The sequence below is a fragment of the Colletes gigas genome, unplaced genomic scaffold (genome assembly GCF_013123115.1).
Source record: "Colletes gigas isolate AHSC1104 unplaced genomic scaffold, ASM1312311v1 Colletes_gigas_Sc00036, whole genome shotgun sequence".
NCBI classification, from domain to species: Eukaryota; Metazoa; Arthropoda; class Insecta; order Hymenoptera; family Colletidae; genus Colletes; species Colletes gigas.
This window is the reverse complement of record NW_025106665.1, coordinates 968,890-993,971: the sequence shown is the minus strand read 5'-3', so window position 1 is coordinate 993,971 and position 25,082 is coordinate 968,890. Positions and strand designations below refer to the sequence as shown.

Sequence of the window (25,082 nt, the reverse complement as noted above, 5' to 3'; positions counted from 1 at the left end):
TGTTTAAATCGAAAAAATTCCAATTTGAAACATTTATGGAACTCGTGATTCTGAAAATGAGCGTTTCGTCGATGAAACGATGAAATAAGATAAAATTTAAAATTTTTAAAAATCTGAGGCATAAGTTCATTTAAACTGAAAAATTTCGAGGCAAAAGTTTGTTAAAATCGAAAAATTTCGACCAATTCGAAACGTTTATGGAACTCGCGATTCTGAAAATGTCTGTTTCGACGATGAAACGATGAAATATGATAAAATTAAAAATTTTTAAAAATCTGAGGTATAAGTTCCTTTATACTGAACAATTTCAAGGCATAAGTTTGTTTAAATCGAAAAATTCGACCAATTCGAAACGTTCATGGAACTCGCGATTCTGAAAATGGGTGTTTCGACGACGAAACGATGAAATACGACAAAATTTGAAATTAAAAAGAAACTGAAGCGTAAGTTTGTTTGGGTTGAAAGATTGTAACGAGTCTGTTAAAAGTTCCAGACGTTTTTTAATTTTTAATGTAGCTTTGGAAGACGTACTGGAAGATTTAAGGACAGAAATGAAGACGCAGGGGCCCGAATAAGAATTACTTGGATGGTTTCCTGAATTCAACTCGCGACCTGCATAACCTAACCGCACGGAGCATGCATGCACGCAGCGCAAGGGCATTTCACGCGCCCTTAATTCGAGAAACCGACCCGCAATCTATGTTGCATTGCAAATCAAGCAGCCAAGGCGAGCATTGTCTTCGGAGCATCCTAACCTAAGCATTCTTGCCCAGCTGTGCACATAACGCACACGAGACCGTGACCAGGTGACGTCTAAACAACCGCTTCCTAGCAAACATTACGCTAAACTCGGAATTCGAGACTTTTTATTTTAGAAAGGGAAATAGAAATTTTACATTCGCTAATGTTCTACCACGATTTAGCCCCGAATATTCTTTCAAAAGTAATAAACTCAGCATCGTTCCTTCTCTGCTAAATATTATTTCAAACTAATAGAAAATTTAATGAAACAATGCAATGCCAATAATTCTTTTCCAACAGATAGAAATTAATTATAAAATTGTACTATGAAAGACAAACGTACGTTCATATTCTACTAAATATTATTTATAATTAATATAAAATTTAATACAATAATGTCACTGGTTGTTTTCTCTGTTTTTTAACTGATAGAAATTAATTGTAAAATTATGCTATGAAAGGCTAGGGCAGAAATGCTTCGCAACAATGAAAAATGGAAGATTATTGGGGAAAAGAAATTCCCTCGAATTATTTTCACGGTTCTGGTGTACCACCATTCCGACTTAATCGCGAAATTATTCGTGAATCACGAGTGCTCGCTTTATCGTGCACGCGAACGCCGCGATACGTTTGCAATTTCTCAAACTCTGACAACCGAGCATGCTCGTTCCATTTGCCGTACATATGACGAGACGTATACTCGTCTTAACGCATCGCACTTCGGGGATTCTTAAGAGGATATTCTCGTCTGGAACTCCCATATTGGAAAAATCCATATTATTTTGACGCGTCCTTACGCGTATTAGGTCGTCCCATAAGTTCCTGTCGTTCGATATTCCAAAATCTTCGAGGACAAAATTTGTAATTTAATAGAAAACAAACAAAATTTATGGATTCAGGGGATTTCTGAAATTTTAAACATACTAACGTATACGATTCATAAAAATTTTAAAGAAATAAATATTGTATCAAAACTCGAAGTTTGGAGTTCACATTGGCTCACGAAATGAAATTTTCTTGATCCTGCTCGAGCCTGTAATTTTTTAATTTCCACTGGTTTTTTTCTCTCTCTCTCTCTCTCTCGTGTGAGTCGTGACAGTCGTGACCAGTCATTGCTTACTATTTGCACGCGAGGTCAATGACCTCCGACGTAAACAACGAAAAGTAAACAATCGCTTCGAACCCTTATATCTCCAAAACTAATTAAGCTATCGACTTGGAACAGGTTTCATTTTAAAGGGCTTTTCATCCCCTATACCATGACTATAACAATTATTACAATTTATGCTGTCTTCCACGTTTATTTTAAAATTTACTTTGATGTTATGCACTCGATGAAATTTCAGCAATTCCTATTGATTATGATGTTCCAAATTTATTTGAATAACATAATTAAATTGCAAAACGAAGTAATCAACAAAACACTTAGGTCTCAGTAGCATAAAACAATAATTTTCAAGAACAGAAAAGTTCAGAGAAGAATAACCCTCAATAACAATACTAAAAATTATGAAAATCGTTTAGATCAAGAGAAACAATAAATATATGTAATCAGTTTTCACGTATTCACAATCTTTGAACAAGTTCATTCAAGCTCCAGAGGCAATTCAATTCGTAACATTCGAGCCTCGATTATTCGAATGACTAAAAACACGATAGAAGGGACATGCACAGAATCTCTATTATGGGACCACCTCGGTTACTGTATTTTGTTTCTTTTGTCCTCTGCGTGGAAATATCGAGTAAAAAAAATATTTCCGTTCAAACGTCGCGTTTAAAAAATTGTCAACGCACGCAGAAATTAGGAGCCCCGCGCGTGTGGGTGTAGCGCGTTCTTCGGTGAGCGTTTGCTAGCCCAGGAACGAGCGAGGAGACGTGCATACATCATAGAATGGACGCGTTAAGCGATGGTGACAGTTGAACGCATCCTGTCGGACGTAGAATCGAGCAGTTCGCATTGATACCGGTATTTCCCGGTGGCTCGAGCCTAACCGACAGAATTCAGATTCCATTTGGCATTCTCGAGAGACAACGGCGGCTGGCGGAATGCGTCCGAGCCATCTCCGTCGTATAAACACACGGGTAACGTAAATGCACACGTACACGCGGCCAGAATGGCGTAAATACACTCGGCGATCCACCCTCTTCGAGTGTATACAGACAGAAATTCTCCTTTCATCTTTGTTCCGCCCGTGGCCGTCTCTTGTCCGCGCCAGGATTCACGGATACCCCGGGCTTGGTACACTTCGACGACAATGGTCCAACGTTTCCTGTGTACAAGGTGTCCCTGGAATAATGTTCCCGTTCAATGGGTGTACCCCAGCTCTCTTAGTCCGCATTCCCATAATTACTCCCGTGCCTTTCTCTCTGTCTTTCATTATATCACGCCCGCCCGGTAACTTCCTTCGTCCCATCAGATGGTCGGCGCTTCTCAGTTTCACGGGTTTCCGGTTTCATGCGTCTTTCGATAGGCTCGCTGAGCATATACCGCCTCCACCCCCGGAAACAGCAAACGAGCATATTGCCGCCATTAATCATGCCTCTGTATTACGTGTCGTTAGAGTTAACGGAACCTGCGAGGATAACCTAAGTTACACTAGCAATCGGACTATCCTCCTGCGGGCTCTTAATTCTACCCCTAACGATCGTTTCATTAATCATTATCATCCTCCTTGCAGCTTGCTCCTCTCCCCGAATCGCCATCCGATTGTTTCGAACCGATCGTCAGCCGTGAAAACTTGAAAAACGAGCCAACTATCCGCGTACCGTAGCCTGGAAATTCAAACTATACGCAGTCTGGTCACGATCCCGTAACATCGTCGGCTCGATATTTAACAAATTTTCCCAGATTTGCAAACAACGACGTGCGCGGCCAATAGCGCAGGCAATCATTCAAGCCGATTTATCACGGGTCTCGAACGAACACCGGCGACCATATATTCCGGCTCCAATTTACATCCGAAATCCATTTGGCCGATATGGCGTTCGTCACGATATTTGGGTCGATCTACGACTTCTTGAGCGCATTCCTCGAGTCAGTCACGTACGACGTCTCTGGCAAGACGCCGAAATTATGAAATCAGCAGTACGTGCGTGGGATTTCTGGATGGGGACGTGTGGAGCCTGGCGCGGTCGTAATGCGAGTCCGCCGGAATACGAAGACAAATAAATAACAAGGGAGAACGGAGATATAGGAGGGGACCCAGTGACAAACAGGCAAACATCTCGTCGCCTAAGATGTATTAACTTGCTCCCGGGGGTGCCATAATCTCTACTCTGCGTTGCTCCTTGTGCATGCGAGTGTACAGTGACCGAAGGTCGCGGTTTCCACAGGCCATATCACCAGCAGCATTTGCCGTAGCATTTTGAACGATACGATAGTAACAAATGACGTACAATTAATTGTAGACCCGCCTTTCGCCGTGGTATTCAAATTTCTTGCGCAAAACGGAATCGAAACGTCATTTGTCGTTTTTCGATCCGGGGCTTCGTTCTCGAGATACGAACAGTTAAAGTCAGCTGACGCCATATGACGCTCACGCGCGAGTGCGGCGCGTCAGCTAGCGCCACATGACGCTCGCGCGCGGGTGAAGCGCGTCAGCTAACGCCGCACGATGCTCGCGCACGCAAGAACTTTAACTGCTCGTGCCTCGAAAACGAAGCCTCCGATCGCAAAACGATAAAGGACTTTTCGATTCCCTTTCGCTCGAAGAATCCGTACGTTGCGACTTGTTCCATCGTTACGAAACATCCTGCATTTTGGAGCGTTTCTTTCAGACAGAATACGATGAAACATCGAAGAAATTAGGAATATTCGTGGTGTTATGAGCCACGGAAAAGCGAAAGGTTGCAAAATATAATTTCTTTCGCGACGAGGGTGCCGAAACATTTACCGCGGGTCAAAGCGACTTAACCGGAGCAACTGTTACCCTCCGATCGAACTTACAATTCTATTTCTCGAAGAGAACCCCCATCGAGTTTGATTCACCCATTCCCCAAGCCCTTCGTCCCTTCTTTATCGTGCCGGTGATTTTCGTACAATAGTTTTCCTTTCATTTGCCTGCCCTAACCTTATCTGTCCTCGTCCCTGCTCCACCCCCGGGCAACCCATAGCCTGTCCCACCTTTATCCCGCATTGTTTCTCCTGTTTTCAACCGGTATCTTCCTGCTACGTTTCTCGCAGATCTGACTCCTTCTTTCCCTTTCTCTTTTTTCTTTTTCTGCTCTCTCCTTTATTTTTTATATCTTCATTCCAGTTTCACTTAGTCTTTCTTTCTTTCTTCCCGCTGTTCCACCCCCCGTGAGATTCAAGTTACGGAACGGCTCTTAAGCTCCGGACCTGTCAACAATCTAAAATAAAGATACAAAAGTCTGCGCGAGGTAAAAACAGAAGGACGCTCGATAAGAGGTCCTCCACATTTCTCCCCGTGTCCTCCCTGACACCCGTTTACGCCGTCGTCTCCTTATTCCATCGTCTCGGTAGGGAAAAGGGAACAATGGAAAGCACAGAAATTATTCCTGTTAGACGGTTAACTCGTTAGTACTTTGCCGCGTTATTTAACATTTTACGGACCACGTCGTCAATAATTATGCGAGAACCAGTTTCGTGGATGAGCAAAGTATCGAAAAACAGTCCGTACAAATAATTCCAACCCTCCATTCTTGCCTCTTCTGGATATGATTATTTCCATATTTATAAAAACTCTAAAAATACAAAAGACTCCAACCCTCCATTCTTGTTGTTTCTATATATATTCTTATATTTATGAAAACTCTAAATAGTATACACAGAGTGTACTGGAACAGGAAACCAATAAGTGCAGAAATAATAGTTTATACTTAATAGTTTATACTGAATTTCAGTCCTCGATTTTGGTATCTCCTCGGTGTATTTTTGTATTTACAAAAATGTTAAAGGGAGTACAGGAAGTCCCGAAATATGTAAGATAAATTTAAAGATCCAAAAATAACTCCAAAGACAAATTCAACACGCTGAAATAAAGTAAAAGTATAGTTTATGTAAATATATGCCCTTGTTTCCTAATTTTAATTAAAAATTAGATCAAATTAACTCTGTAGAATAATGAATTCTAATGTTAAAATTAAGTCTTCTATCAATTAATAAACAGGGTTATTTTGTAAACGTATGTAAATATGAGATTTTTTTCTTATTCTAATGTGCTGAGTTCGCCTCCTGCAGTTACACTCACACGTTTTGGAACATCCTGTATGAACGTATGACCTATATTTCGTCTGTTTTTTTCGAGTCGTAACGAGTTCTGTGTTGCAAAAACTCTTTTGATACACTAAATTATAGACGCGGGCAAATTAATGAGATCGTACAAGGAAAGTCGTGCTTCTTTCGATGAAATAATTTACTATCAGTTAGATGTACACTACAATAGTTTCATTAATATTTTACCTTGGCTTTTATTAAACATTTTACGTAGTTAAACGTACTCTCTTCCTCGAAACTTATTTTCCACATTTCCAGCTTCGTGCTTTCAAATAACGTCTCTAAAAATTTCGCCCACGTTTAATAATAATATCTGCCAGTCTATGGCATTCATAGTGATTCAAAACCAAATCTTTAAAGGGTTGTCGGAAACCAGAATTTTTATTTCTTTGCCGTTCTTTTCCGGAAATTGAAATTTTGGGAAATATTTGTCGGAAAAATTAGTTAATTAAAAATTAAATGTGAAATTTAAATAAATGAGGACACAAATGAAAGCTTAAATGTGAATCCAACGTTGCAAGAAATTTTAAGAGACACGGTATAAGTTTGTAAATATTTTTTTTTTAAATATAAAGATTCACATTCGGTACGGATTGGAATTTTTCTTTTTTTTTTGGTTTAATTTAACGTGGCAATAGCTTTTTCGAAATTTGTTGTAAGTGACAAAATAAAAGGCGATATTATCGATTGAAAGCAAAATGTTTCGGTATCTAATAGACACGGGCAACATTGACGAGAAAATCATTTAAAACACGGCAACGTTTTGCCAGAGAATTCATCGGTTACCCTATACACGTAACCAAGAACCACCTTTTTTCTTCGGTCGGCCCGCTGCTACAACAATTTATCTTTCTTTCTGCTCTGCACGAGGTCGCCCTCGATATCTAGACTTTAGGTTGTCATGCTATGCGCGTGGAAGCACTATTACATCATAAAACGTGAGGCGATCTCTTGGGAATATATGTTTCGTATCACTAAACTTATATTCCCTTCGACTTCGTTCCTAGGTTATGAAATTTTAATTACAAATTGATATAATAAAAAATAACCTTAGAAATAAAATCTTTGATACCCCTTTTTATCACTTCAAATAGTATTTGAAATATATATTTTTTAGGTTAACTAAACACTGATTTCATTTTTCTAGAACGAGTAGGGACTTAATGTGTAATTTTGTGACTGTTTATAAAGACGTTACTAGTATTTTGAATCACCATCCATGTAAAATATAACAAAAAATAGCCTTAGAAATAAAATCTTTGATACCCCTTTTTATCACTTCAAATAGTATTTGAAACATATATTTTTTAGGTTAACTAAACACTGATTTCATTTTTCTAGAACGAGTAGGGACTTAATGTGTAATTTTGTGACTGTTTATAAAGACGTTACTAGTATTTTGAATCACCATCCATGTAAAATATAACAAAAAATAGCCTTAGAAATAAAATCTTTAATACCCCTTTTTATTACTTCAAATAGTATTTGAAATATATATTTTTTAGGTTAACTAAACACTGATTTCATTTTTCTAGAACGAGTAGGGACTTAATGTGTAATTTTGTGACTGTTTATAAAGACGTTACTAGTATTTTGAATCACCATCCATGTAAAATATAACAAAAAATAGCCTTAGAAATAAAATCTTTAATACCCCTTTTTATTACTTCAAATAGTATTTGAAATATATATTTTTTAGGTTAACTAAACACTGATTTCATTTTTCTAGAACGAGTAGGGACTTAATGTGTAATTTTGTGACTGTTTATAAAGACGTTACTAGTATTTTGAATCACCATCCATGTAAAATATAACAAAAAATAGCCTTAGAAATAAAATCTTTAATACCCTTTTTTATTACTTCAAATAGTATTTGAAACATATATTTTTTAGGTTAACTAAACACTGATTTCATTTTTCTAGAACGAGTAGGGACTTAATATGTAATTTTGTGACTATAAAGACGTTACTAGTATTTTGAATCACCATTCAGGTACAAACTACGTGGAACAAAAGTAGTTCCTTTTTTTACCATTGAGGAAAGAAAGTTTAAGTGCACCTTAAGAGAATTGTACTGATCAAGCTTCAAGAGAATTACCTGATACTTTCTCAAATGTTCCTGATCAAGATCGCTCGAGAGACAATGTACTTTCCGAGAATAGATGAAATCGAGTTATCAACTCTAGGAAGAAACAACGTTAGGGCAGACTTTCATCCAAACCAGTTTCTTATTGCACTGTTATCTTTCGAATCGAATTTAGTCCCCGAGTAAATTGAATTAACGTTCTTCGGGCAGGAAAATTAATTAGATATTCGCATAGAAACATTTCTCTGAATAAAGAAGGAAAGGTTAATTGGACGGGTCTTGCTAATGAGTCCACCAACAACCAAGGACGAAACGAAACTTTCCCTTGGAATGAAATTTTTTTACAGCAATTATGAAATTCGAAATGTTAAACGTCGTGAGGATAGCAATATTTGAACACGATTCGATAAAATATGATCCGAAACTGTATTTAAATGTATTACATTTTAAACCTAATAAACTCTAAGTAGCGTATTGGCGATTCACTATACTTTCGATGTCTTTGAAATCTTCGAGATTCTTCGAATTATTTGAGTATTTTATTTTCCTGATAGTATTATCATAGTAAAATACTTGGAAAGAAATATTTGTGAAATACCAGTTTAGTTATAATTAATTTTTGTAAATGTAGAAAATAATACGATGGTTCTGTTCGTTTTGTTCGTTTGAATACGCTTCGTCGAAAAGAATAAATTTATGTAAATAGCTCGTTCGTGAATTGGAGCGAAAATTTTTCAAGAAAATTTCGTATATTAGATTGAATTAAAAAATTGCTGTACGGGTTTGAAGGAAGAAAGTTGAAAAATGTGAAACGTAAGGGATGAAATTCTCCCTTCGTTGTAAACCTAGTGAGAGTTATGAGTAGAAAATGTCAGACGGAAAAGCAGGCTGAAGGGCTAAGACTAGGGACAAGGACTATGCCAGACACGATGACTTTGAATAATACATCCAGTTTCTCCTGCCCTTCTCAACGTATATATGTACATCCATTTCCGAGCTTTCGTATATTTCAGCCCCGAGTTATTGTGTTAGTGACAGTGACTTTCAATGTCGTAACGTTTTAATTAAAATGTCATAAAATAATTCCCAGATTTTTTTGCCTGTCGTCCTGAAATTTATTCTCGCCGTAATATATTTAGAACGCTGAAGATCGTGCAACCATTGAAAGAATAACACATTAACAGCCACTTCGACAAAAGTATTGTAGAAAAAATTACAATAGTGCCAGCTACTTTAATAAAATGATTCTGAAATATTTATCCATTTTGTTAATGGAAATTTTGTCATTGGAAATTGAAAAATTAATGTTTAAATTATATTTTTCGTTCATATGCTCGAAAATATATTCGTAATTTAATTATACTTTGCTCGACTAAAGTATTTTGCAATTAATATATTTTATTATTTATTATTATATTTTGATAAAGTTATGTTTATAAGTGTGCTTATATAATAATATAAAAATACCTAAACTTTATATTATTTTTATATTTTTATATAAACACACTTATAAACGTATCTCTATTTTTCAAAATATATTAATTGCAAAATTGATGGTGCAATTCGATCTAAAATTTATTTTAAATAAGGAAAACCCAAAAATTAGAAAAAGTAGTGATTATTAATATGTTTTGGAAAACATAATATTTAGTAATAAAAAAACATACTTATATTAATAAACAAACTATATTTTCCAAAATGTATTACTAATCGCTACTTTTTCTAGACTTTTGGTTTTTCAATTAATTTTGCAATTAATATATTTTTGGCAAATATAGATACGTTTATAATTGTGTTTATATACCTGAACTTACATTGTTATAGAAACATCTATATTTTTCAAAGTGTATTAATTACAAAATGGGTGATGCAATTCTTTCTGAAATTTATTTTAAATAAGAAAGACCAAAAAAAATAGAAAAAGTAGCGACTATTATCCCGGGGGGGGGGGACCAATTTTGCTCGAAATCTAATCAGATTTTAGGACGAGAATATGGAAGTCACCCCTTCGTCGGTTCTAACAGACTCATCGCTTTAATTTTGCTTGATATCTTGATAACAGGTGGGATTACGGTCTTGTTCGTTTAGGACATCTTTAATCATACCATTGTTAGTGTTATCCCAAAATACGAGGAAGCTCTGTTTAATGAAAATTGCGTACGTGACAGTTTCCTGGATCGTGTTTCCCATATGCGATTGTTAGCCAGTGTGATAATTTTCTGCATTTTACGACAAACGTAAACACACCTACGTTACGATCCAACAGAAACCATTTTGTAGACCTAACACGGAGATACAACAATCACTAACGAAAATGATTAACAAAGTTCTTCTACTCGACTTTAATCGTGTTAAAAATATTCTAAACTTGTGAAAATAATTTCCAAAAAATTTCTACAATTGATTGTTCGAAAAATTTACATGAAATAAGGAAAACAAGATGGTGAATATTTTATAAGAAAAATTTTAGTATTACTAAATACAGCAGCCACGAAACTAAATGTCAAACTCTATCTACTCGACTTTAATCGTGTTAAAAATATTCTAAAGTTGTGAAATTAATTTCTTAATAATTTCTACAATTGGTCGTTCAAAAAATTTACGTGAAATAAGGAAAACAATGTGTGGAATATTTTATAAGAAAAATTTTAGTAGTACTAAATAGAGCAGCCATAAATTAAATGTCAAACTCTATCTACTCGACTTTAATCGTGTTAAAAATATTCTAAACTTGTAAAATTAATTTCTAAGTAATTTCTACAAGTGATTGTTCAAAAAATTTATGTGAAATAAGGAAAACAAGATGGTGAATATTTTATAAGAAAAATTTTAGTAGTACTAAATAGAGCAGCCATAAATTAAATGTCAAACTCTATCTACTCGACTTTAATCGTGTTAAAAATATTCTAAAGTTGTGAAATTAATTTCCAAATAATTTCAACAATTGGTCGTTCAAAAAATTTACGTGAAATAAGGAAAACAATGTGTGGAATATTTTATAAGAAAAATTTTAGTATTACTAAATACAGCAGCCACGAAACTAAATGTCAAACTCTATCTACTCGACTTTAATCGTGTTAAAAATATTCTAAACTTGTAAAATTAATTTCTAAGTAATTTCTACAAGTGATTGTTCAAAAAATTTATGTGAAATAAGGAAAACAAGATGGTGAATATTTTATAAGAAAAATTTTAGTAGTACTAAATAGAGCAGCCATAAATTAAATGTCAAACTCTATCTACTCGACTTTAATCGTGTTAAAAATATTCTAAAGTTGTGAAATTAATTTCTTAATAATTTCTACAATTGGTCGTTCAAAAAATTTACGTGAAATAAGGAAAACAATGTGTGGAATATTTTATAAGAAAAATTTTAGTAGTACTAAATACAGTAGCCACAAAACTAAATGTCAAACTCTATCTACTCGACTTTAATCGTGTTAAAAATACTCTAAAGTTATGAAATTAATTTCTTAATAATTTCTACAATTGATTGTTCAAAAAATTTATATGAAATAAGGAAACCAAGATGGTGAATATTTTATACGAAGAAAATTAGTATTTCAATATGAGCTTTGCGCAGTGGCGATATCGTAACCGATGAGGTTCTACCGAGGTGCGATTATTGCTAGTTGAAACTTTTAGTATTTCAATATGTGACAAATCGTCGAAGGAACGATTATAATTCAGGAAGAATGTCAAAAGAAGTACGTATTTTTCGAACCATTTTCGTTGGTTTTTTGCCTCCCTGTCCACCAGGGAGCCAAGTACCACATGTTATGAAACACCCTATGTATCCAAGCGTTGGCTACAGTCAAGTCGAAACTCTTTCGGACCTTTGTGAATTCGCAAGTAGGGTGCCGGTTAGTTTTCAAAGAACCGGCCTTGTCAAAGGGAAGAGCCCGGTGGCTTGTTTCCCCGAATTTATTAAAACCCACCACCCGAAACTGGACATTATAAAACACGGCGACTGTTAAATTCCATAACGTTGTAATTCTATAACGGAAATTCGGTAACAAGGTTCGAAAGCTCTGGAACGAATACGTCGGGATGATCTCTGTTTGGCCCCGGGGCTAATTAAAAAGTTTTCGACTTCGTTCTGGCGATTGTCGTTCGGAGATTTTTCTCAGATCCGGTAAGTTATGAAACGCGGACCCATTTAAATCGTGTAAAACTTTCCGTCGAATCGTTTCCTTTTTTCTTTCAATTTTAATTACGCAAACGGAGAATAATAATTCGATTCTACCGGGACAGGAGGGGGGTTTGCTTCTTTTCACGGAATCGGAACGAAGCGAGACGAACAACGAAAATTGATCTCCTAAGGTACGTAACGACTGGCTCGAAGAGAACGATTCGCAGATCTCTGGAAAGATTCGACCATTTTATTTCGCGAAGACGTCGACGTTCCCGCGCGGATCAAGCAGCTTCTAATTTTTGAAAAGTTAAACGCGCACGTTCCGTAATATAGTTATTATGAATGGGGGGGATGAGTTCGAGCTTTGAAAGTGGAACGCGACTCACGAGTCTGCGAGCTTTACGTGTATCGTGAGCAGAATTTAAATTGAATATTATCTGTAGGTTGTAACGACAAAGAATCTTTTCAACCTATCCGGCGAATATTCGGGATATCGCGTTTATTCTAAAGGTAATGGATTGATTTTTCAAATTTCACAGAGCCGCGATTTATTAATTGGTCTTTTTACAACGAACGTTCCGGTATTCGGAAAATTATTTCGCGAGAACGTAGAATGTAGGAACAAAATTAACTGTAATATTTTTACTTGGAATAATAATTAGAAATTTTATACCGGATTTATAAAACGTATCACTTTGCATAATTATATTAATCCAAAAGAGGACATATAATTTAGAAACAAAATTAACGATAATATTTTTCCTTGTAATAATAATTAGAAATTTTATACCAAATATATAAAGCACTTTGAATAATTATGTTAATCCAGAAGAGAAGAAATCATTCATCAAGTTTGTAATACTATTAAACAGTCAGAAATTGATGTATTTCGATCAATCGCGCTCAGAATTTGATGTACTATGCACAGCTCAGAAGTTGCCAACGAGCGAAATTAGGGTCGTTGATGGCTCAGTGAATTCATAAACATTATAATTTCTGACGAATCTACATTACGTACCACTTTAAATAATTATATTAATCCAGAAGAGAACATAGAATTTCGAAACGAAACGAACGATAATACTTTTCCTTGTAATAATAATTAGAAATTTTATACCAAATATATGAAGCAGTTTGAATAATTATATTAATCCAGAAGAGAAGAAATCATTCCTCAAGTTTGTAATACTATTAACACGTTGACTGTCTAAAATCCTAAAATTGTTTACGAGATCAAAACTCTGATTTTAGGCAATTGTAAACTGCACAACTTAAAAGTTGTCGTAATAGTTACATTTCTAACCTCGTTCAAATTTACGAAGCCTATTAAAATTGATTTTTTTTAACATTTCAACCTGAGAATTCATTGTTTTAGTTCCACTGTTTAAAGTTCTGTCACCCAAATATGGGTGACGTGGCAGTCAAAGTGTTGAACAGTCACAAGTTGATGTATTTGGATCAATCGCGCTCAGAGTTTGATGTACTATGCACAGCTCAGAAGTTGCCAACGAGCGAAATTAGTGTCGTTGCTGGCTTAAACATGATCATTTTTTAAGAATCTATAATAATTCCTTTAAAAGATGTTCCTCAAAACTGTTACTCGCGATGAAATATCATGCAAATGGAACTCGATCGTCGAGAAATTCGAAGATTGCGGCTCACGCCTATCGCGGAGTAAATTTTCCAGACCGGAACACCGTTGACGTTTACGGCACTGTTCTTCGCGACGGAAAGAAGGGAAGAATGTAGTCGTTTAAACCCCTCTGGGGACAGGAGTTCCGCTTCTTGACAGAACTTTATGAAGATGCAATGGCAGCTCTGTATCTTAAAGCAGGAAAAAATGGATCTCGGGGAAAGAGGATCAACGGGTAACCGGAGAAGGAAGGAGCATAAAAATGAAAACAGAAGAGTGGTGGTGGACGAGAGGCAGGAGATGAGGCGGGTGGCGGAGGTGTAGGTGGATCTGTAGAAAGGACAGGGCCAAAGTGCAAGAAAAAACAAAACAGAAACACAAAGAAACGAGACAAGGGTGGCTTATGTCTGCGCAGACCTTCGGGCGTACGGCGAAAACGGACTTACGGAGTTGCGGATATACCGTGGAGAGTATGTCGCTCTGCCTCGGGGCCAATCTTGATAAATATTTACGACTTCAGTGCATATCGCGCCGGGGCGGAGCCACCCTTGACGTTACCGTCAACGTTCCCGTATTTTCTTAGCAGCTCTTCACCTCTGCCTAATCTACGCCCCAACGACAGGAGCCTACTACCTTCGCCAGGTTTCACTTTCCACCTCCGCAAACAATTAACCGACCATTTTGTTCGTCATCAAACCTCCGACCACGACTCTGTTTCGAATCTTAATTTTATCGTTCCACGTAACAGCGCGAGGATCTCTGATTCGAGGTCAAAGCAAATTATCATTCGAGACACGACGCGAACAACAGTGAGATGGAATATAATATAGAGACCAAAATAAGATGAAAATCAAGAATCCCAATTTATTGGTGGAGAAAACTGTACTGTGTCTCACTCAGAAAACTGTAAGGCTGTCGATAGTACAGTCAGTATAGTCAGTACAGTCTACAGGCGGAACTTTGAACGTCAATAGCTTTTTAACCAAGGCTCGATCAACAAATTGACATTCTAGATTTTCGTCTTATTTTGCCCTCTAGAATCTCCCATTAACATTTTTCCCAGGGTTGGTCGCGAACACCCTGTACAATTTCTATCATTTTTTAAATAGGTAACTGCGATTTTTCTACAGGGTGTTTCACACACTTCAGCTAGTATGTTCTATAGCAGTATAGCAACCGAGGGGTCGCTCGAGCGCTTGTGAGAGCGCGATCCCTCTAGTGGCGAGCATGAGAAGCGGCGCCACAAATGTATTATTCAATAATGATAATAAACCACCGAAAAATTCCGATACGCTTGGCCCATACATCGGACAGTTTACGTTAGATGCATTGTAATCGTTAGGAACGGCTACGGGACTGTACGAGGAACGTTTTGCTTGAAATTCCACGAAGTCTGCGGCTGATGACGTATTTTCAATCGCGGACAATTGAAATATCATTCACCTTAATGTTCAATGTGTATGCGGCGGGGGAGCCCATTGAATTAGTAATACGCCGGAAGGCTCTTAGGAAACACTTTAGCCCGGTGGAAATTTCATTCGCGCGAGGCGCCGGCAGAGTACATCGAATATTTCATAAACGGAACAGCGCACCCTGAATTCCGAACTTCCACGGCCGTCGTCTCCTCTACTTTATCTGCTCGTATTCCTCTCCGCTCTTTGTTTCCTTCCTGCCCTCTTCTATTCCTACTGCTTCGTATTACTTCGTGATTACAATTCTTCCCGAGACTTTTTCTCTCTTCTCGCCCGTCCCCGCCACTCGGGCACACATTTACGCGAATCTATCGACGACGATCGGTAAAAATCGCTGCACCTAGAGCGGCACGGTGATCGTCGACAGTCGTCTCCGATCTATCTTCGAGTTTCATACTTTACTCGAAAAAACTCTTGATATTCTGGTTTCAATCAAATTAACATTTCTGTCTATGAATGATTATACGGCAGTAAATGCTTTGTTGAGATGTTATAACGAAAATATGAACTGTGAAACTATGTTGAGATTCTGGACATTGAAATAAGAGTAAAGATTTATAATAAAATAAAATCAATCGTTTGCGAGCATTCGATGTCGTGAGTTTCTTTCCAATTTAGTGAACATGAACTTGAACAGTTCAAAATTTGATGACAATAAAAAATTATCACAAAGAATACTTCAGCACCTGAGATAAAAGATAGAGACTGAACTGTGATAAAGAAATGTTTAAGATATCCACATAATTCTACGTTAAAAATATTTTTTCGCGCCTCGACACGAAAATTCTAGTAAATTTGTTTGTTCAGTAAATAAAGAAACATCGCATTTCACATTTTTGTAAAAACTTCTTGACAAAGCATTTTTGAATTTTTTGTTATATAACACTGTAGTCTTATTTTTATAGAACACACTGCTGAAGAGTGTACTGAAAAATGTGGAACACCCTGTATATTGTTGTTTGATTTGGATTTCAATCGAGTCTTTTTGTTTATACTTACAATTCGACTTTTATAAACGTTATCTGAATCAATTTCAGAGTTAATAGCTAATATCAATAATATTCCGAATAAACTTATAACGGTTATTATTCCCAAGGGCGTTAATAAAAGTAACTCCGATATAAACATTTTCCATCATTAGCGTAGAAAAAAGTAATCAACAAATGTATAAAATGGAAGCGCTTTCACGAAGACACACTTTTACAATTAAAACTTTTTCCGTAATGTTGAAGTTGGCGCGCAGTGTCAGAAAGTTTATCGAATTCATAAAAGTTTACAAAATTCATTTTAAATCGTGACCTGCTGCAACGACGAATGCAATTGTCCGTATACTACGTATTACTTTTCAATCTTATTATACCTATCCTTATCCTATTCTATCGCTTGTAATAATTATATTTATTTTTATTTACCCAACAGCTCCAATAATTAAGGGCAGTGGATATCGTCGTTAATCAAATTGCATAAAAATTTATGTATAATTATCGAGCACGAGGTATACGAGTAGACCTTTCACCTTATGGACTTTCGTGGCCCAATCTGACTGCTACACCGACCTGAAAATTCAGTTGAAAAACTATTCACTGAATTAGTATTGATAGGCAAACAGCTGTAGTGTTGCGTAAATACATGTGAGTTGACAATGGAAGAGATTAAAATTCATTTCTGAATCTGTTGGTAACGTTGCGAATGACACGAAAATGGTAATGGGGTTTCGACACCCCATAAAAATAGGCTGCAAAAATACATTGAACGAAGGATCTACTTCTATACCAAATCTGTGACAATACTCTGGAATCTTTGATGAATCAATGAGAATCAAAACTAACCTAGCGAAGAAGCTCTGTATTTATGATGACCTATGCAAAGCGGATCGCAGCCAATTTGCTAATATTATTCAATTTTTAATTAATAATTGCATTACCCAGCTAAGAGTGACACGATTATTAATTAAACGCTAAATAATATTACCCAGGTCTCACCACGTGGAGGTTGCTGCGAATGGAGACCCGCCCTAACCGAATCCCAACCACCCTCCATTAGTTAAAATCTTTTGTAACCAGCGATCGTTGCTCGAGAAAGCAATAAACGAAAGTGCAACCAACGAAAGAGTTTTTCGGGAAAGAATTTGCCACTAAATTCTCATCAACAAAACAGAGAAATAGACCAAAATATTGCCTGGCTGATATAATGATCAATATAGAGAACCAAACTCCTGCCTAACTATAAATCAAAAATTCATTTACATCCTACCTATCTAATCATCTAACAGAGTACATAGAGAATATATTCTTCCTTGTTGATCCTTCATTTATAAATCTAAATTATTAAAACATAAACAAAATACATGAAATACATTCTTCTTTCTTCTATCTTCTGTTTATCCCACGATGATTTCCTGAAACACAAATGAAGCAATATCAATGAAAATTGTAACAATTCTTAATTATTATTTCTATAAACCTAAAACTTCCATAGGAACTCTGTAGCAGGAACTTGTTTAATAGATTAAACAAAACAAAAAAATTTAACACCTGTAAAAAGCATATGCCCAACACTGAATCTCTAAAACTACGAATACTGCAACTACAGACAAGTGCAGTGAGAAAGTAAAAATAGTACATAATATACGAGGTTACTTTGTCTCTAAAAAGAGAGACTTTGGGTATCTTCGGTATCGAATGAAAACAGTATTACATTATTATGTCCTGCAATATTATACATATCAAAGCAATCAGATAGATTCGAAAAACAGTGTAAAAACATAGAAAAGGAACATTCATAATAACCAAATAAAATCAGATAGATAAATAAACTTGAATTCACATCGAACAAATAATAAAAAATAATAAAATATAAATAAGTGGAGTGGACTTACTACTTGTTGTCAGTACATAGGGTAGTTACCACTGGGCCAGCTGTAAAGTAAGAAAATATTCATATTATAGCAACATCGGTTAGACAAGCAAGGCAAAATCAGTTCAGTGAAGCAAAATTGGCATTAAAAAGGTAGAATAGAAGAGGGGAGAGAATTTTTAAACAGTTCTTACCATTGGTCATCACCGTCCGGCACTGGTCAGTAGTGGTCAGTAGTGGTCAGTAGTGGTCGGTAGAGGTCAGCAGCGTTCCCCGGTACTCTTCTGGCCATCCGTACACTCCCGAATTCGCGACGAGACTGAAGAATTCTTCGCAGTGGCCCTGCTTATATGTCTAAGACGATGGAAGGGTAGGGAGACCAGTCAGAGCCAACGTTAAAGTTACCAGTTAAGACTGTCCCGTCTACAAAGAAACTATTTCGATTGGTCCCACCTCTTCACTGGACCGCTGACCTTGATGTCGACATCACTGTTGACCAGCAGTGACCATAAGCTAGTCATTGTTGATCATCGACCCATTAAAACCATCACGAAGATTAAAGCCTCCTTACGAGGATCTTCTGTTCAACTCCTGCCACGTACCTCATCAACAGTATACTTGACCATAATTTTTTCCATGCGTGGTAGAAGGGCCAATCGAAATATATTAAATATGCTTTACTTCGCCACGTGCACGTTGTATTTTGAATCGCGTATTCCTATCTTTAATTCCGCCCCGCAACGTCGATACACACCCCGAATGCACTAAGCACAGACCGTGTAAATAGGGTAATAATTTCGAGTACTAGCGTACACACACACACACACACACACACGTCGCACGGTGGAACGTGTGTACGTACACATCTGGATGGCATCGAACCGTGTATTATTAACTCGTATACTGCGACAGCAACAGCATCGGAGCTCTTGGTAACACCGCGTCCATCACAAAGTCATAAATATCGATACCGCGATAAACACACTACTGGCTTAAAATACGCGTCGCGAAAAATTCTACCCCCCTTTACCCCCTTTACCCCATCCCTCTCTGACTCCGAGCGGGCAGTGATTTGGTTTTTCCTCCCATAGGCGTTCGTACGTTCCCGTTTTTACGCGGCGCACACGATGAACTGATACGATAGAATTTAATCGACGATACGAGAGATTCCACCCGATTACACAAATTTGTTTTTTTCTCGTTCATTGAAAACGTCGGGTAGTTTCACGCATTTTGCTTTCGAATGCCAAAGGCAAGTCGTGTAGATTAATTTTTCTGTCCGTGCTCGTTGAAAATTAGTCGGGGAACGGACCTGAAACGGTTATATCGCGGGCCCCCTCGAACGCAAACGCAATTATGTAAGCTTTCAGTTTGATTTAAATAATATTTAAAAAAAACAATGCGATCTGCAGCAGAGTTCCGATTGTCCGGCAACCCGATTATCCGGAACGTAACCGACATATTTAACCTGACTATTCTTTGACGAATGTTGCAAAAAATACAACAAAGAAATCACAACCGCGTGCATTCGACAGTCGATAGTAAACAGTTGAATGAATCCTAGGAATTTGATATATTTTATTTTTTATTAATAAATCGTATTACTCCGTTACCCATGGTTGTGTTTATTAAAAATCGAAAACTAGTTTTAAAGAGAAATCGACAGGGGGGGGCGGACATTTTTCGGCGAAATTAAAAAATTTCAAATCGTTCTGAAAAAATTATTTTTGATCACGGGGGTTACTGACAATCATTTTTTGTGAATACACATACCCCCGATATCCTACGCACTTTCGAGAATAAAATTGTTTACCGAAAATAGAATTTATGGCCAGAAATGTTTCCCCGAAATTTCTGTTCCTTAACCTCGTAAAGTGAGAAAAACTCCATAAAAATGGTCCAATTTTCAGACAGGCATAACTCCTGCAATAGTAAATGTATTTCATAAAAATGAAAAACAAAATTAAAGTTAAAGTTTAATTTTAATTTAATTTAAAATTTAAAATTTAATTTGAAGAAAAATCGGCGGGAGGTTGGCGCAGAAATTTTTCGGTGAAATTAAAACGTTTCAAATTTTTCTGAAAAAATTATTTTTCGTTGCGGTGGTTGGTTGCAAACATTTTTGGTCAATACGTATACCCCCGAAATCCTACGCACTGTCGAGGAAAAATTCTTTACCGAAAATTTATTTTTTGACCAGAATTGTTTCTGTAATTTCATTTTCTGTCTCACTTCCTCTTGTGTTCTTTTTTATAACTTGTTCGCAATGTTGCCAGTGACACGAAAATGGCTGAAAAAATACATTGAATGTATGATCTATTCGTATACTGTGATTGTTTTCACTCCACATGTAGGTATTGTCCAGCTATCCGCCATATTTGATTTCCCCCAGTCCCGAGTATGCCGGCTAATCGGAATTTTACTGTAATTGAATTGAAAAAAAAAAAACAAGAAAATAAGAGTTAAAAAGCGAGTGTTGCTATTTACAATCGTTATCGTTCGATATAATTTACCAGATTGCGTAAGTTTTTATCGAAGGTGTAAAAACGTGGCGTTTTATTAAAAAAAAAGGAAAGAGGTGACTTTTCTTCGTGGAAGCCACTTTATATAGGTAAAGTACGCGCGTCGAGAGAATGCATCTGGCGGTTAACCAATCGTATTCATCGAGACGCTCTTCGTGCAAGCCCGCGGCTAGGCAAGATCTACAAAAAGGGTCGTCTATTGGTGAGCGCACTATCTTCGCCCACAGACACCTAACCGACACATCCTTATTCGTTTCTGCGGCGCCGCCGTACATACACCAGATAAAAGAGTGCCCCGGGTTCACGACAAATCGATCACTTTTTGCTCTCGATGCCAAGGATTTGGATAAAATTGAAATATGAATTCGCCTTTCCTTTATTTTCATCGACTCGATCGGAAATACTTACAAGTTTCTCTAAAAAACTCTATATAAATTTACTAAAAATTACTCATGAATTACTACTGTTTCGACTAGTAATAAAAAAAAGGAACATTGTACGTTTCGATTGTAATCAGAATTCAATATATCGCTATTAACAATATCAACACTGGATTTACAGACTGAGCCAATTCGACTGATTTAAAATTGTATTGTTATATTATATATATATTTCACTTAACCCAGCCCAATAACGAGAATATTGGAATTTTAAAATTTTAGTAAAATTGTTTAACACTGGATTTACAGACTGAGCCAATCAGACTCATTTAATATTTTATTGCTACATATATACAATATAAACATGAAATTGCTTAACAATTTCTCATTTTAAATGAGTCAAATTGGCTTAAATAATTTCACTAAAATTTTCAAATTCCAGTGTTCTCGTTATTGGTCTCGATTAAATGAAATATATATATAGCAACAAAATTTGGAATTACTTCACAGTGTATTTACGGACTGAGCCAATTTGACTCATTAAAAATGTTATGATTTCTCATTTTAAATGAGTCAAATTGGCTGAGTCCGTAAATCTAGTGTTAGGAACCACAGAAAAATCGTTGCTCGTCCGAGAAGAACTAAACGACAGAACCACTATCGTATTTGCTATAGTTTCTGCGCTATTTACATACTCGGAAGAGGGAAGAGCTATCGAACAAAGTATAGTATAAACATGAAAACGAAATAACAGGGAATTGAAACGATAGGATAAAAGTGTACGACGCGAAGCAATTGAAAAAACTTCGCGTGTAAAACAACGTTTGTTCATGATCGTAAAATCTATCATACAGTCAGCTTGGTCGTTAACGGGACGTGAAAGAGACAGAACAAGAGATATGCGACAATGGGTATAGTATCTCACTCCGTAGTCCAGATTGCATGTCAAACAGTCATGTTTACGTTTTACACTGGTAATTGCTTCTTTCCGACTGCAGCCTTATTTATGGTCCGATTGATGTTTTTGTCACGACTTTCAATTTACTATAATCAGTGCTCAATGTTTCAGCCACGCTCGAGTCTTCGACGTTGCGTTCGTTCGAACGTTTATCCGCGGAGCTTTTTAGGATATCAAAAAAATAAATGATAAGTAAGAATCGTAGATCGCAATTCTAATAATTATACGTGCATGCATATAATTTCCAGATAGCTTTGTTCGTTGATACGTGGAATGTGTGTGTTTGAAACGATTTCATGTCGTACGCAGTGGTATGCAAAATTAAATTAGTGTTTCCTGTTCCAATTATTCTACTCCGCTGTACGTTAACATTATAGTCGTTTACTGACTTTAAAAGGCTATATTATTCTGAAACTTTCACAATCGCGAGCGAACTATTTTTACGAAACTTGCAAAATGTTAAGTGCACGTCCTTTATATTCGAGGGGGGAGTATAAAGTATCCCAAAAGTGGCGGATGCCGCGGCTATTTTGTTAAATATCTCGCAAAATAAATTTGTCGATCAATAACGCGGTCTGAATAAAAACTTCATGAATATTTATTATAAAGCGCGGTTCTGCCGGCTGAAAATTGATCAATCCAAACGAAAAACAACAGACGAAGGCTACGAACACAATATCCCGCGATATTTCGTAAATGTTTCGCGAAAGGAATATTTTAATTAGATACAGTGGCGCACACGCGCGATAAATTCAAGCCTCGCGAAATAACGAACAACCATACGTTGACATATGGATTTAAACAGATAATATTAATAGTAAGTACGTACGTGCTGTTGGGGCACATGAGGCACTAACCAGGGAAAGAGGATTCTCTTCGTTACAGGATTTACCTTCCTTAATTGGATATTATAAAGGGAAGATTATCGGCCTGAAACTGAAATCATCGAATTCCAAATGACGTAAATAATGGGATTTCAATAAACCAGTGATCGAAAATAATTGTTTAAATTAAAGTATCTTTACGCGCGGACGCGTAGAGGTCACGCGAAGGTCAAGCTTGGTTTAAATGGAATTTTCACGAAATTTGAAGTTTCCTTGCGACGGGGATTGGTAATTTTCCATTTTTTTGGTGGTGAAAAACGAGGCGTATCGGAAGATCGTCTCCGCGCTGAGATACGTGAATAAATAAAATGGCGCGGCCAGGGCAGAGGGAAGTTTTTGCGTGGACTAGGGTGGCGTCAAGGTATAAAAGCAAGACCTTTGGAATCGTGAAAATCCTGGCATACGTCCGTGGTATTTCACTTGGGATCGGGTTAAACGGAAAAAAGACCGGAAAAAGAAAAACGGAATCGTGTATGCAGGGAAACGTATTAGTCCCTCGAGGACACCGGTGTGGTTCGAAGGGACGTATGTATCTTTCTCTATGTACTTAACCGTACTCTATTCTATTTAACCATGTGTCATATAGCTGGGAGAATGTACAAGTGCGCTAGTAAAAATGCCCGCGCATGTAGCACGGTAGTTATAATAATGTTCGTCTTCGGGGAGTAACTTCAATTAAAAAAAAGTATCCTTTCGTGAATAATTGTACCGAATTTTCCTACTCGGTGCTCCTAAATTTCCTCGCCGCGATGGCAATGTTTTTAAACAACGCGAACAGTCGGAATAATAAACATGGAAAACGAACTTCTTTGGAAATTTCGTTTAATTCGATACGAACGTTTCGACGGTTCCAATCGTTTTCCGGCCAAAGAAATTGAAATATAAAAATTGTGCACTACAGATACATTGTATATATGTTGAAAACTAGACCGTTTACTCGGAGGATATGGTAAAAATGTTCGCAGTATGGAGAAGCAAAAGGGAAAAAATTTGTTAGCCCTCGGCGCGGGTTAAATTTGGCTCTTTGATTCGAACGAAAGTTTTTTTATTTTGCATCCCTGTATGAAGTTTCGCCATTCAATTTCTAGCATTTTTGTATCCCCAAAGTCTTTCTTACTATTATTATTTGTATTTAGTAAACATGAAAAATATGGATTAAATATGGGTTAAACTAAAATACAGTAATTTATATTTACGATATAGTGTATTTTAAGTTTTGACAAAAATTCTTCTCTAGAATTTCACGTTGTCGCAAAATATTCCATAAAAAAGAAGAAATTACGTCCGGTGTAAAGGTAGATTTCATTGTGTGCTTTGTATTTTGAGGAACGTTTAACAACACGATTGCGTTGCACTAGTTCAACTGTGTTCGTGTCTCGTGCCATAATTTACTTTCTGTAAACGAGATTTAGCTCCGTACAAAATAGCTCTACAACAAGATTATGTTGTTAATACTTAAAAGACGAGGTGAACCACTTTCTACCCTAGCTGGCATCATCTATTCCTTGAATTATTCCGATCACGCTTCCACCGTAGATCTTTTACCTCCGTCTATTAACGTTCTCCTTTTTCCTTCCTTTGTCACTATTCCCCATCCCCCTCCTTAAATGCTAACTCTCTTATCTGTGTATTATTGTATAAAATTTAACTTATTTTCCTTTTTTATTTGAAGTCTTAAAAATAAGCTGGAAGAATTATTTAAGAATTTCAAAATTGACATTTTTCTCCTCCCCCTCCCCCTTAAAATTAAATGCTAACTTCCTCATCTATGTATCATTGTACAAAATTTAACTTATTCTGTTTTTTTATTTTGAAGTCGTAAAAACATGCTAGAAGAATTATTTAAGAATTTCAAAAATTGACTTTTCCTCCCCCCTTCCTTAAATGCTAACTTCCTTATTTCTATATCATCGTATAAAATTTAACTTATTCTCTTTTTCCACTTGGAGTCTTAAAAGTAGGCTGAAAGAATTATTTAAAAATTTCTTATCCGTGTATTATTGTACAAAATTTAACTTATTCTGTTTTTTTATTTTGAAGTCTTAAAAATAAGTTAAAAGAATGATTTAAAAATGTCAAACATTGACAGTCGGTACGCATCGTGTGTCGAAGTATTTTTAAAGATGGCTGCCGAGTCGTCTTAGTTACAGTTGGTTTTATACGTGAAATAAATGTCAAT

General features: G+C 36.5%; 1 protein-coding gene and 1 non-coding gene across 2 annotated transcripts in view; both read left to right on the top strand.

Annotated features, from left to right (window-relative positions):
• LOC122402419 (synaptogenesis protein syg-2-like) overlaps positions 1-25,082 on the top strand; it is a 261,877-nt gene that overhangs the window by 173,717 nt on the left and 63,078 nt on the right. The gene's annotated exons all lie outside the window — the stretch shown is intronic.
• Positions 11,635-11,770, top strand: LOC122402480. Its single transcript, XR_006259517.1, has one exon. It is a non-coding gene; the product is annotated as a U4 spliceosomal RNA (small nuclear RNA).